The sequence below is a fragment of the Oncorhynchus nerka genome, linkage group LG28, assembly GCF_034236695.1.
Source record: "Oncorhynchus nerka isolate Pitt River linkage group LG28, Oner_Uvic_2.0, whole genome shotgun sequence".
NCBI lineage: Eukaryota > Metazoa > Chordata > Actinopteri > Salmoniformes > Salmonidae > Oncorhynchus > Oncorhynchus nerka.
The window spans coordinates 12,841,522-12,855,870 of NC_088423.1; positions in this window are offsets into that span (position 1 = coordinate 12,841,522).

Sequence of the window (14,349 nt, forward strand, 5' to 3'; positions counted from 1 at the left end):
CAACTCACAGTGTGTATAACTGACGGAGGAATAACTCACAGTGTGTATAACTCACAGTGTGTATAACTGACCGAGGTGTAACTCAAAGTGTGTATAACTCACAGTGTGTATAACTGACGGAGGTATAACTCACAGTGTGTATAACTGACGGAGGAATAACTCACAGTGTGTATAACTCACAGTGTGTATATCTGACCGAGGTATAACTCAATGTGTGTATAACTCACAGTGTGTATAACTGACCGAGGTATAACTCACAGTGTGTACAACTCACAAAGTGTATAACTGACCGAGGAATAACTCACAGTGTGTATAACTGACAGAGGTTTAACTCACAGTGTGTATAACTGATGGAGGGATGACTCACAGTGTCTATAACCGACGGAGGTATAGCTCACAGTGTGTATAACTCACAGTGTGTATAACTGACGGAGGTATAACTCACAGTGTGTATAACTGATGGAGGTATAACTCACAGTGTGTATAACTGACGGAGGTATAACTCACAGTGTGTATAACTGACGGAGGTATACCTCACAGTGTGTATAACTGACGGAGGTATAACTCACAGTGTGTATAACTGACGGAGGTATAACTCACAGTGTTTTAATACTGACGGAGGTATAACACAGTGTGTATAACTGACGCAGGTATAACACAGTGTGTATAACTGACAGAGGTATAACTCACAGTGTGTATAACTGATGGAGGGATGACTCACAGTGTCTATAACCGACGGAGGTATAGCTCACAGTGTGTATAACTCACAGTGTGTATAACTGACGGAGGTATAACTCACAGTGTGTATAACTGACGGAGGTATAACTCACAGTGTGTATAACTGACGGAGGTATAACTCACAGTGTGTATAACTGACGGAGGTATAACTCACAGTGTGTATAACTGACGGAGGTATAACTCACAGTGTTTTAATACTGACGGAGGTATAACACAGTGTGTATAAACAGGTATAACACAGTGTGTATAACTGACAGAGGTATAACTCACAGTGTGTATAACTGAGGGAGGTGTAACTCACAGTGTGTATAACTGACGGAGGTATAACACAGTGTGTATAACTGACAGAGGTATAACTCACAGTGTGTATAACTGACAGAGGTATAACACACAGTGTGTATAACTGACAGAGGTATAACACAGTGTGTATAACTGACGGAGGTGTAACTCACAGTGTGTATAACTGACGGAGGTATAACTCACAGTGTGTATAACTGACGGAGGTATAACTCACAGTGTGTATTACTGACGGAGGTATAACTCACAGTGTGTATAACTGAAGGGGGTATAACTCACAGTGTGTATATCTCACAGTGTGTAAAACTGACTGAGGAATAACTCGCAGTGTGTAAACCTGACCGAGGTATAACTCACAGTGTGTATAACTGACGGAGGAATAACTCACGGTGTGTACAACTCACAGTGTGTATAACTGACAGAGGTATAACTCACAGTGTGTATAACTGACGGAGGTATAACTCACAGTGTGTATAACTGAAGGGGGTATAACTCACAGTGTGTATATCTCACAGTGTGTAAAACTGACTGAGGAATAACTCGCAGTGTGAAAACCTGACCGAGGTATAACTCACAGTGTGTATAACTGACTGAGGAATAACTCGCAGTGTGTAAACCTGACCGAGGAATAACTCACAGTGTGTATAACTGACGGAGGAATAACTCACGGTGTGTACAACTCACAGTGTGTATAACTGACAGAGGTATAACACACAGTGTGTATAACTGACAGAGGTATAACACACAGTGTGTATAACTGACAGAGGTATAACACAGTGTGTATAACTGACGGAGGTGTAACTCACAGTGTGTATAACTGACGGAGGTATAACTCACAGTGTGTATAACTCACAGTGTGTGTAACTGACTGAGGAATAACTCACAGTGTGTAAAACTGACCGAGGTATAACTCACAGTGTGTATAACTCACAGTGTGTATAACTCACAGTGTGTGTAACTGACTGAGGAATAACTCACAGTTTTTATAACTCACAGTGTGTATAACTCACAGTGTGTATAACTCACATTGTGTGTAACTGACTGAGGAATAACTCACAGTGTGTAAAACTGACCGAGGTATAACTCACAGTGTGTATAACTCACAGTGTGTATAACTCACAGTGTGTGTAACTGACTGAGGAATAACTCACAGTTTTTATAACTCACAGTGTGTATAACTCACAGTGTGTATAACTCACAGTGTGTGTAACTGACCGAGGAATAACTCACAGTGTGTAAAACTGACGGAGGTTTAACTCACAGTGTGTATAACTGATGGAGGGATGACTCACCGTGTCTATAACCGACGGAGGTATAGCTCACAGTGTGTATAACTGACGGAGTTTTAACTCAGAGTGTGCATAACTGATGGAGGTATAACTCACAGTGTGTATAACTCACAGTGTGTATAACTCACAGTGTGTATAACTGACGGAGGTATAACTCACAGTGTATATAACTCACAGTGTGTATAACTCACAGTGTGTATAACTGACGGAGGTATAACTCACAGTGTGTATAACTGACGGAGGTATAACTCACAGTGTGTATAACTGACGGAGGTATAACTCACAGTGTGTATAACTGACGGAGGTATAACTCACAGTGTGTATAACTGACGGAGTTTTAACTCAGAGTGTGCATAACTGATGGAGGTATAATTCACAGTGTGTACAACTGACGGAGGTATAACTCACAGTGTGTATAACTGACGGAGTTTTAACTCAGAGTGTGCATAACTGATGGAGGTATAATTCACAGTGTGTATAACTCACAGTGTGTATAACTGATGGAGGAATAACTCACAGTGTGTATAACTGATGGAGTTTTAACTCAGAGTGTGCATAACTGATGGAGGTATAACTCACAGTGTGTATAACTCACAGTGTGTATAACTCACAGTGTGTATAACTGACGGTATAACTCACAGTGTGTATAACTCACAGTGTATATAACTCACAGTGTGTATAACTGACGGAGGTATAACTCACAGTGTGTATAACTGACGGAGGTATAACTCACAGTGTGTATAACTGACGGAGGTATAACTCACAGTGTGTATAACTGACGGAGTTTTAACTCAGAGTGTGCATAACTGATGGAGGTATAATTCACAGTGTGTATAACTCACAGTGTGTATAACTGATGGAGGAATAACTCACAGTGTGTATAACTGACGGAAGGATCTCTCACAGTGTCTATAACTGACGGAGGTTTAACTCACAGTGTGCAAAACTGACGGAGGTATGACTCATAGTGTGTATAACTCACAGTGTGTAAAACTGACGGAGGAATAACTCACAGTGTGTACAACTCACAGTGTGTATAACTGACGGAGGAATAACTCACAGTGTGTATAACTCACAGTGTGTATAACTGACCGAGGTGTAACTCAAAGTGTGTATAACTCACAGTGTGTATAACTGACGGAGGTATAACTCACAGTGTGTATAACTGATGGAGGGATAACTCACAGTGTGTATAACTCACAGTGTGTATATCTGACCGAGGTATAACTCAAGTGTGTATAACTCACAGTGTGTATAACTCACAGTGTGTATAACTCACAGTGTGTATAACTCACAAAGTGTATAACTGATGGAGGAATAACTCACAGTGTGTATAACTGACAGAGGTTTAACTCACAGTGTGTATAACTGATGGAGGGATGACTCACAGTGTCTATAACCGAAGGTATAGCTCACAGTGTGTATAAACAGTGTATAACTGACGGAGGTATAACTCACAGTGTGTATAACTGATGGAGGTATAACTCACAGTGTGTATAACTGACGGAGGTATAACTCACAGTGTGTATAACTGACGGAGGTATACCTCACAGTGTGTATAACTGTATAACTCACAGTGTATAACTGACGGAGGTATAACTCACAGTGTTTTAACTGACGGAGGTATAACACAGTGTGTATAAAGGTATCACAGTGTGTATAACTGACAGAGGTATAACTCACAGTGTGTATAACTGAGGAGGTGTAACTCACAGTGTGTATAACTGACGGAGATATAACTCACAGTGTGTATAACTGACGGAGGTATAACTCACAGTGTGTATAACTGACGGTATAACTCACAGTGTGTATAACTGACAGGGTATAACTCACAGTGTGTATAACTGACGGAGGTATAACTCACAGTGTGTATAACTGACGGAGGTATAACTCACAGTGTGTATAACTGACGGAGGTATAACTCACAGTGTTTTAATACTGACGGAGGTATAACACAGTGTGTATAACTGATGGAGGTATAACACAGTGTGTATAACTGACAGAGGTATAACTCACAGTGTGTATAACTGATGGAGGTGTAACTCACAGTGTGTATAACTGACGGAGGTAGTCACAGTGTGTATAACTGACAGAGGTATAACTCACAGTGTGTATAACTGACAGAGGTATAACACACAGTGTGTATAACTGACAGAGGTATAACACAGTGTGTATAACTGAGGAGGTGTAACTCACAGTGTGTATAACTGACGGAGGTATAACTCACAGTGTGTATAACTGACGGAGGTATAACTCACAGTGTGTATACTGACGGAGGTATAACTCACAGTGTGTATAACTGAAGGGGGTATAACTCACAGTGTGTATAACTCACAGTGTGTAAAACTGACTGAGGAATAACTTTCGCAGTGTGTAAACCTGACGAGGTATAACTCACAGTGTGTATAACTGACGGAGGAATAACTCACAGTGTGTACAACTCACAGTGTGTATAACTGACGGAGGTATAACTCACGGTGTGTAACTCACAGTGTGTATAACTGACAGAGGTATAACACACAGTGTGTATAACTGATGGAGGTATAACACAGTGTGTATAACTAACTCACAGTGTGTATAACTGACGGAGGTGTAACTCACAGTGTGTATAACTGACAGTGTGTATAACTCACAGTGTGTATAACTGATGGAGGTATAACTCACAGTGTATAACTCACAGTGTGTATAACTCACAGTGTGTATAGGACAGTGTGTATAACTCACAGTGTGTATAACTGACGGAGGAATAACTCACAGTGTGTATAACTCACGGTGTGTATAACTCACAGTGTGTATAACTCACATTGTGTGTGTGAGGAATAACTCACAGTGTGTATAACTGATGGAGGTATAACTCACAGTGTGTATAACTCACAGTGTGTATAACTGATGGAGGAATAACTCACAGTGTGTATAACTGACGGAAGGATAACTCACAGTGTCTATAACTGACGGAGGTTTAACTCACAGTGTGCAAAACTGACGGAGGTATAACTCACAGTGTGTATAACTCACAGTGTGTATAACTGACGGAGGTATAACTCACAGTGTGTATAACTCACAGTGTGTATAACTGAAGTGTAACTCAAAGTGTGTATAACTCACAGTGTGTATAACTGACGGAGGTATAACTCACAGTGTGTATAACTGACGGAGGAATAACTCACAGTGTGTATAACTCACAGTGTGTATATCTGACGAGGTATAACTCAATGTGTGTATAACTCACAGTGTGTATAACTGACTGACGGAGGTATAACTCACAGTGTGTACAACTCACAAAGTGTATAACTGATGGAGGAATAACTCACAGTGTGTATAACTGACAGAGGTTTAACTCACAGTGTGTATAACTGATGGAGGATGACTCACAGTGTCTATAACCGACGGAGGTATAGCTCACAGTGTGTATAACTCACAGTGTGTATAACTGACGGAGGTATAACTCACAGTGTGTATAACTGATGGAGGTATAACTCACAGTGTGTATAACTGACGGAGGTATAACTCACAGTGTGTATAACTGACGGAGGTATACCTCACAGTGTGTATAACTGACGGAGGTATAACTCACAGTGTGTATAACTGACGGAGGTATAACTCACAGTGTTTTAATACTGACGGAGGTATAACACAGTGTGTATAACTGACGGAGGTATAACACAGTGTGTATAACTGACAGAGGTATAACTCACAGTGTGTATAACTGAGGGAGGTGTAACTCACAGTGTGTATAACTGACGGAGATATAACTCACATTGTGTATAACTGACGGAGGTATAACTCACAGTGTGTATAACTGACGGAGGTATAACTCACAGTGTATAACTGACGGAGGTATAACTCACAGTGTGTATAACTGACGGAGGTATAACTCACAGTGTGTATAACTGACGGAGGTATAACTCACAGTGTGTATAACTGACGGAGGTATAACTCACAGTGTTTTAATACTGACGGAGGTATAACACAGTGTGTATAACTCACAGTGTGTATAACACAGTGTGTATAACTGACAGAGGTATAACTCACAGTGTGTATAACTGAGGGAGGTGTAACTCACAGTGTGTATAACTGACGGAGGTATAACACAGTGTGTATAACTGACAGAGGTATAACTCACAGTGTGTATAACTGACAGAGGTATAACACACAGTGTGTATAACTGACAGAGGTATAACACAGTGTGTATAACTGACGGAGTGTAACTCACAGTGTGTATAACTGATGGAGGTATAACTCACAGTGTGTATAACTGACGGAGGTATAACTCACAGTGTGTATTACTGACGGAGGTATAACTCACAGTGTGTATAACTGAAGGGGGTATAACTCACAGTGTGTATATCTCACAGTGTGTAAAACTGACTGAGGAATAACTCGCAGTGTGTAAACCTGACCGAGGTATAACTCACAGTGTGTATAACTGACTGAGGAATAACTCGCAGTGTGTAAACCTGACCGAGGAATAACTCACAGTGTGTATAACTGACGGAGGAATAACTCACAGTGTGTACAACTCACAGTGTGTATAACTGACAGAGTATAACACACAGTGTGTATAACTGACAGAGGTATAACTCACAGTGTGTATAACTGACAGAGGTATAACACAGTGTGTATAACTGACGGAGGTATAACTCACAGTGTGTATAACTGACGGAGGTATAACTCACAGTGTGTATAACTCACAGTGTGTGTAACTGACTGAGGAATAACTCACAGTGTGTATAACTGACTGAGGAAATAACTCACAGTGTGTATAACTCACAGTGTGTATAACTCACAGTGTGTAAAAGAGGAATAACTCACAGTTTTTATAACTCACAGTGTGTATAACTCACAGTGTGTATAAACTGTAACTGACTGAGGAATAACTCACAGTGTGTAAAACTGACGAGGTATAACTCACAGTGTGTATAACTCACAGTGTGTATAACTCACAGTGTGTGTAACTGACTGAGGAATAACTCACAGTTTTATAACTCACAGTGTGTATAACTCACAGTGTGTATAACTCACAGTGTGTATAACTGACCGAGGAATAACTCACAGTGTGTAAAACTGACAGAGGTTTAACTCACAGTGTGTATAACTGATGGAGGGATGACTCACCGTGTCTATAACCGACGGAGGTATAGCTCACAGTGTGTATAACTGATGGAGGGATGACTCACCGTTTTAACTCAGAGTGTCACAGTGTGTATAACTGAGTTTATAACTCAGTGTGCATAACTGATGGAGGTATAACTCACAGTGTGTATAACTCACAGTGTGTATAACTGACGGAGGTATAACTCACAGTGTATATAACTCACAGTGTGTATAACTCACAGTGTGTATAACTGACGGAGGTATAACTCACAGTGTGTATAACTGACGGAGGTATAACTCACAGTGTGTATAACTGACGGAGGTATAACTCACAGTGTGTATAACTGACGGAGGTATAACTCACAGTGTGTATAACTGACGGAGTTTTAACTCAGAGTGTGCATAACTGATGGAGGTATAATTCACAGTGTGTACAACTGACGGAGGTATAACTCACAGTGTGTATAACTGACGGAGTTTTAACTCAGAGTGTGCATAACTGATGGAGGTATAATTCACAGTGTGTATAACTCACAGTGTGTATAACTGATGGAGGAATAACTCACAGTGTGTATAACTGATGGAGTTTTAACTCAGAGTGTGCATAACTGATGGAGGTATAACTCACAGTGTGTATAACTCACAGTGTGTATAACTCACAGTGTGTATAACTGACGGAGGTATAACTCACAGTGTATATAACTCACAGTGTGTATAACTGACGGAGGTATAACTCACAGTGTGTATAACTGACGGAGGTATAACTCACAGTGTGTATAACTGACGGAGGTATAACTCACAGTGTGTATAACTGACGGAGTTTTAACTCAGAGTGTGCATAACTGATGGAGGTATAATTCACAGTGTGTATAACTCACAGTGTGTATAACTGATGGAGGAATAACTCACAGTGTGTATAACTGACGGAAGGATCTCTCACAGTGTCTATAACTGACGGAGGTTTAACTCACAGTGTGCAAAACTGACGGAGGTATGACTCATAGTGTGTATAACTCACAGTGTGTAAAACTGACGGAGGAATAACTCACGGTGTGTACAACTCACAGTGTGTATAACTGACGGAGGAATAACTCACAGTGTGTATAACTCACAGTGTGTATAACTGACCGAGGTGTAACTCAAAGTGTGTATAACTCACAGTGTGTATAACTGACGGAGGTATAACTCACAGTGTGTATAACTGATGGAGGAATAGCTCACAGTGTGTATAACTGACGGAGTTTTAACTCAGAGTGTGCATAACTGATGGAGGTATAACTCACAGTGTGTATAACTCACAGTGTGTATAACTCACAGTGTGTATAACTGACGGAGGTATAACTCACAGTGTATATAACTCACAGTGTGTATAACTCACAGTGTGTATAACTGACGGAGGTATAACTCACAGTGTGTATAACTGACGGAGGTATAACTCACAGTGTGTATAACTGACGGAGGTATAACTCACAGTGTGTATAACTGACGGAGGTATAACTCACAGTGTGTATAACTGACGGAGTTTTAACTCAGAGTGTGCATAACTGATGGAGGTATAATTCACAGTGTGTACAACTGACGGAGGTATAACTCACAGTGTGTATAACTGACGGAGTTTTAACTCAGAGTGTGCATAACTGATGGAGGTATAATTCACAGTGTGTATAACTCACAGTGTGTATAACTGATGGAGGAATAACTCACAGTGTGTATAACTGATGGAGTTTTAACTCAGAGTGTGCATAACTGATGGAGGTATAACTCACAGTGTGTATAACTCACAGTGTGTATAACTCACAGTGTGTATAACTGACGGAGGTATAACTCACAGTGTATATAACTCACAGTGTGTATAACTGACGGAGGTATAACTCACAGTGTGTATAACTGACGGAGGTATAACTCACAGTGTGTATAACTGACGGAGGTATAACTCACAGTGTGTATAACTGACGGAGTTTTAACTCAGAGTGTGCATAACTGATGGAGGTATAATTCACAGTGTGTATAACTCACAGTGTGTATAACTGATGGAGGAATAACTCACAGTGTGTATAACTGACGGAAGGATCTCTCACAGTGTCTATAACTGACGGAGGTTTAACTCACAGTGTGCAAAACTGACGGAGGTATGACTCATAGTGTGTATAACTCACAGTGTGTAAAACTGACGGAGGAATAACTCACGGTGTGTACAACTCACAGTGTGTATAACTGACGGAGGAATAACTCACAGTGTGTATAACTCACAGTGTGTATAACTGACCGAGGTGTAACTCAAAGTGTGTATAACTCACAGTGTGTATAACTGACGGAGGTATAACTCACAGTGTGTATAACTGACGGAGGAATAACTCACAGTGTGTATAACTCACAGTGTGTATATCTGACCGAGGTATAACTCAATGTGTGTATAACTCACAGTGTGTATAACTGACCGAGGTATAACTCACAGTGTGTACAACTCACAAAGTGTATAACTGACCGAGGAATAACTCACAGTGTGTATAACTGACAGAGGTTTAACTCACAGTGTGTATAACTGATGGAGGGATGACTCACAGTGTCTATAACCGACGGAGGTATAGCTCACAGTGTGTATAACTCACAGTGTGTATAACTGACGGAGGTATAACTCACAGTGTGTATAACTGATGGAGGTATAACTCACAGTGTGTATAACTGACGGAGGTATAACTCACAGTGTGTATAACTGACGGAGGTATACCTCACAGTGTGTATAACTGACGGAGGTATAACTCACAGTGTGTATAACTGACGGAGGTATAACTCACAGTGTTTTAATACTGACGGAGGTATAACACAGTGTGTATAACTGACGCAGGTATAACACAGTGTGTATAACTGACAGAGGTATAACTCACAGTGTGTATAACTGAGGGAGGTGTAACTCACAGTGTGTATAACTGACGGAGATATAACTCACATTGTGTATAACTGACGGAGGTATAACTCACAGTGTGTATAACTGACGGAGGTATAACTCACAGTGTGTATAACTGACGGAGGTATAACTCACAGTGTGTATAACTGACGGAGGTATAACTCACAGTGTGTATAACTGACGGAGGTATAACTCACAGTGTGTATAACTGACGGAGGTATAACTCACAGTGTTTTAATACTGACGGAGGTATAACACAGTGTGTATAACTGACGCAGGTATAACACAGTGTGTATAACTGACAGAGGTATAACTCACAGTGTGTATAACTGAGGGAGGTGTAACTCACAGTGTGTATAACTGACGGAGGTATAACACAGTGTGTATAACTGACAGAGGTATAACTCACAGTGTGTATAACTGACAGAGGTATAACACACAGTGTGTATAACTGACAGAGGTATAACACAGTGTGTATAACTGACGGAGGTGTAACTCACAGTGTGTATAACTGACGGAGGTATAACTCACAGTGTGTATAACTGACGGAGGTATAACTCACAGTGTGTATTACTGACGGAGGTATAACTCACAGTGTGTATAACTGAAGGGGGTATAACTCACAGTGTGTATATCTCACAGTGTGTAAAACTGACTGAGGAATAACTCGCAGTGTGTAAACCTGACCGAGGTATAACTCACAGTGTGTATAACTGACGGAGGAATAACTCACGGTGTGTACAACTCACAGTGTGTATAACTGACAGAGGTATAACTCACAGTGTGTATAACTGACAGAGGTATAACACACAGTGTGTATAACTGACAGAGGTATAACACACAGTGTGTATAACTGACAGAGGTATAACACAGTGTGTATAACTGACGGAGGTGTAACTCACAGTGTGTATAACTGACGGAGGTATAACTCACAGTGTGTATAACTGACGGAGGTATAACTCACAGTGTGTATTACTGACGGAGGTATAACTCACAGTGTGTATAACTGCAGGGGGTATAACTCACAGTGTGTATATCTCACAGTGTGTAAAACTGACTGAGGAATAACTCGCAGTGTGTAAACCTGACCGAGGAATAACTCACAGTGTGTATAACTGACGGAGGAATAACTCACGGTGTGTACAACTCACAGTGTGTATAACTGACAGAGGTATAACTCACAGTGTGTATAACTGACAGAGGTATAACACACAGTGTGTATAACTGACAGAGGTATAACACAGTGTGTATAACTGACGGAGGTGTAACTCACAGTGTGTATAACTGACGGAGGTATAACTCACAGTGTGTATAACTCACAGTGTGTGTAACTGACTGAGGAATAACTCACAGTGTGTAAAACTGACCGAGGTATAACTCACAGTGTGTATAACTCACAGTGTGTATAACTCACAGTGTGTGTAACTGACTGAGGAATAACTCACAGTTTTTATAACTCACAGTGTGTATAACTCACAGTGTGTATAACTCACAGTGTGTGTAACTGACTGAGGAATAACTCACAGTGTGTAAAACTGACCGAGGTATAACTCACAGTGTGTATAACTCACAGTGTGTATAACTCACAGTGTGTGTAACTGACTGAGGAATAACTCACAGTTTTTATAACTCACAGTGTGTATAACTCACAGTGTGTATAACTCACAGTGTGTGTAACTGACTGAGGAATAACTCACAGTGTAAAACTGACCGAGGTATAACTCACAGTGTGTACAACTCACAAAGTGTATAACTGACCGAGGAATAACTCACAGTGTGTAAAACTGACGGAGGTTTAACTCACAGTGTGTATAACTGATGGAGGGATGACTCACCGTGTCTATAACCGACGGAGGTATAGCTCACAGTGTGTATAACTGACGGAGTTTTAACTCAGAGTGTGCATAACTGATGGAGGTATAACTCACAGTGTGTATAACTCACAGTGTGTATAACTCACAGTGTGTATAACTGACGGTATAACTCACAGTGTTTAACTCAGAGTGTATATAACTCACATAACTGATGGAGGTATAACTCACAGTGTGTATAACTGACGGAGGTATAACTCACAGTGTGTATAACTGTATAACTCACAGGTGTATAACTCAGAGTTTTAACAGTGTGCATAACTTTTAATTACAGTGTACAACTGGAGGTATAACTCACAGTGTGTATAACTGACGGAGGTATAACTCACAGTGTTTTAATACTGACGGAGGTATAACACAGTGTGTATAACTGACGGAGGTATAACACAGTGTGTATAACACAGTGTATAACTGAGGGAGGTGTAACTCACAGTGTGTATAACTGACGGAGATATAACTCACATTGTGTATAACTGACGGAGGTATAACTCACAGTGTGTATAACTGACGGAGGTATAACTCACAGTGTGTATAACTGACGGAGGTATAACTCACAGTGTGTATAACTGACGGAGGTATAACTCACAGTGTGTATAACTGACGGAGGTATAACTCACAGTGTGTATAACTGACGGAGGTATAACTCACAGTGTTTTAATACTGACGGAGGTATAACACAGTGTGTATAAACGAGGTATAACACAGTGTGTATAACTGACAGAGGTATAACTCACAGTGTGTATAACTGAGGGAGGTGTAACTCACAGTGTGTATAACTGACGGAGGTATAACACAGTGTGTATAACTGACAGAGGTATAACTCACAGTGTGTATAACTGACAGAGGTATAACACACAGTGTGTATAACTGACAGAGGTATAACACAGTGTGTATAACTGACGGAGGTGTAACTCACAGTGTGTATAACTGACGGAGGTATAACTCACAGTGTGTATAACTGACGGAGGTATAACTCACAGTGTGTATTACTGACGGAGGTATAACTCACAGTGTGTATAACTGAAGGGGGTATAACTCACAGTGTGTATATCTCACAGTGTGTAAAACTGACTGAGGAATAACTCGCAGTGTGTAAACCTGACCGAGGTATAACTCACAGTGTGTATAACTGACTGAGGAATAACTCGCAGTGTGTAAACCTGACCGAGGAATAACTCACAGTGTGTATAACTGACGGAGGAATAACTCACGGTGTGTACAACTCACAGTGTGTATAACTGACGGAGGAATAACTCACAGTGTGTATAACTCACAGTGTGTATAACTGACGGAGGTATAACTCACAGTGTGTATAACTGACTGAGGAATAACTCACAGTGTGTATAACTCACAGTGTGTATAACTGACTGAGAAATATCTCACAGTTTTTATAACTCACAGTGTGTATAACTCACAGTGTGTATAACTCACAGTGTGTGTAACTGACTGAGGAATAACTCACAGTGTGTAAAACTGACCGAGGTATAACTCACAGTGTGTATAACTCACAGTGTGTATAACTCACAGTGTGTGTAACTGACTGAGGAATAACTCACAGTTTTTATAACTCACAGTGTGTATAACTCACAGTGTGTATAACTCACAGTGTGTGTAACTGACTGAGGAATAACTCACAGTGTGTAAAACTGACCGAGGTATAACTCACAGTGTGTACAACTCACAAAGTGTATAACTGACCGAGGAATAACTCACAGTGTGTAAAACTGACGGAGGTTTAACTCACAGTGTGTATAACTGATGGAGGGATGACTCACCGTGTCTATAACCGACGGAGGTATAGCTCACAGTGTGTATAACTGACGGAGTTTTAACTCAGAGTGTGCATAACTGATGGAGGTATAACTCACAGTGTGTATAACTCACAGTGTGTATAACTCACAGTGTGTATAACTGACGGAGGTATAACTCACAGTGTATATAACTCACAGTGTGTATAACTCACAGTGTGTATAACTGACGGAGGTATAACTCACAGTGTGTATAACTGACGGAGGTATAACTCACAGTGTGTATAACTGACGGAGGTATAACTCACAGTGTGTATAACTGACGGAGTTTTAACTCAGAGTGTGCATAACTGATGGAGGTATAATTCACAGTGTGTACAACTGACGGAGGTATAACTCACAGTGTG